The sequence below is a fragment of the Triticum aestivum genome, chromosome 5B, assembly GCF_018294505.1.
Source record: "Triticum aestivum cultivar Chinese Spring chromosome 5B, IWGSC CS RefSeq v2.1, whole genome shotgun sequence".
In the NCBI taxonomy this organism is placed as follows: domain Eukaryota; kingdom Viridiplantae; phylum Streptophyta; class Magnoliopsida; order Poales; family Poaceae; genus Triticum; species Triticum aestivum.
In genome coordinates, this window is record NC_057807.1 from 172,109,381 (window position 1) to 172,111,705 (window position 2,325).

Below are 2,325 nucleotides of genomic sequence, written 5' to 3' on the forward strand. Positions count from 1 at the left end.
CAGCGGCGGCGCGGGCCCGGGCGGGCTGCGCCTGGGCCTGCAGGGCCGCGGGAGGTGGGAGGAAGGCTGCGGGGCGCGTGGCGCTCTCCCGTTGGCTGGGAGGCGACTGGAGCAGCGGCGCTGGCGAGTGGGACGGTGCCAAGTGGCGGAAAGGAGGTGGCCGGGCACGAAAAACGAGGCGCCAGTGGCTGGGAGGTTAGGAGAGGAGGCTAGGGGTAGGTTTAGCCCGAAAATAGACGTGGGGGTGTCCATTCATAGATAGGAGGGGCTAGGTTAGGGGAAATTGGGGGCTTTCGAAGCCCTCCGATCACGATCCGATGGATCCGGTCGAGGGGGAGGTTAGGCGGGCTTATGAGAGGTTGGTGGGCTGTGAAGAGGAGCTGGGCTGAGAGAAGAGAAGAGAAGTTGCAGCCCAGCGGCAGTTTCGGAGACCGAAACGTCCGACGAATATACCGACCATATTGCGGTTATATATTTAACGGTTGGGCAGTCAAACGAACTCCGAACGCGACAAAATTTGGCAGGCGGCCTGTCTACACTATAATAAGACCGCACGCCAAGTTTCATCCCATTCCGAGAATATTTTTCGGACACTTATAAAATAATATTTCGGTGGTGCCGCGGGCGCGTGCTAGTGTGTTTGGACTCCGAACGGACAACGGAGAGAACCGGGGGAACCCGAACGGATGCAAGTTTTGAAAAACATGCAGATGAAATGCAGATGATGACATGGCAATATGCAACACGCAAGCAAATGACATGGCAACGACGGCGAAAAACTAGCAGACACCTGGTGCATCGAATCCGGGGCGTTACAGATCTACACTACATATGCATGGGTATATGTGTAAAGAGGCAATATCGATGGACTGAACTGCAGAATGCCAGAATAAGAGGGGGATAGCTAGTCCTATCGAAGACTATGCTTCTGGCAGCCTCCGTCTTGCAAAATGTAGAAGAGAGTAGATTGAAGTCGTCCAAGTAGCATCGCATAGCATAATCCTACCCGGCGATCCTCTCCTTGTCGTCCTGTTAGAGAGTGATCACCGGGTTGTATCTGGCACTTGGAAGGGTGTGTTTTATTAAGTATCTGGTTCTAGTTATCATAAGCTCAACGTACAACTCCAAGTCATCCTGTTACCGAAGATCACGGCTATTCGAATAAATAGACTTCCCTGCAGGGGTGCACCACATTACCCGACACGCTCGATCTCTCTGGCCGGGCACACTTTCCTGGGTCATGTTTGGCCTCGGATGATCAACACGTCGCAGCTCCACCTAGGCTCAGCAGAGAGGTCGCCATGCTGGTCTAAATCCTATGTGTGCAGGGGTCTGGGCCCATCGCCCATGGCACATCTGCACATTGCGTACGTGGCCGAAAGCAGACCTAGCCCCCTTAATACAAGCGCGAGCTTACGGTCCAATGCGGCGCACGCCACTCAGTCGCTGACGTCAAAAAGAGCTTCGGCTGATACCACGACGCCGGTTGCCCATATCTTGTCCCACGTGGCAGTTACTGCGTATAAGGTCAACGACCCAACTCAGATCAAATACCAAGATCTAGTTAAGCATGTTATTTTGAAGTAACCGCGAACGCCGACCAGGGCCAGGCCCACCTCTCTCCTAGGTGGTCTCAACCTGCCCTGTCGCTACGCCACAAGGTAACAGTCGGGGCCGTCGGGAACCCAGGCCCACCTCTACCGGAATGGAGCCACCTGTCCTTCGAGCCCCCACATCGGAATCACGTGCGGGTACTCAACGAGCTGACCCGACTTTAGTCACCATCTGTATAGTATGTATATATGTATAGTATATATCCGTGATCACCTCCCGAGTGATCACGGCCCGATAGTATAGAAAGGCAGACTGACAAGAAGTGATCAGGGCCCGATAGTATAGAAAGGCAGACTGACAAGAATGTAGGGCCAATGATGATAAACTAGCATCCTATACTAGGCATTTAGGATTGCGGGTAAGGTATCAATGACTGTAGCAAGAATGACAGGCTATGCAACAGAATAGGAGTAACCGAACAGTAACATGCTACACTACTCTAATGCAAGCAGTAGAGAGAAGAATAGGCGATATCTGGTGATCAAAGGGGGGGGGCTTGCCTGGAAGCTCAGCCGAGAAGGAGGGGTCGTCAACACCGTGGTCGAACTAGGCAGCAGCAGCGTCGGTCTCGTAGTCTACCGGAGAGAAGAGGGGGAAGAAACAGTAAATACAATGCAAACATAAGCATGATGATGCATGACATAACAATGAGCGGTGTTAGGTGTGCCCTAACGCGGTAGTAGGTGATACCGGCAAAAGGGGGAACATCCG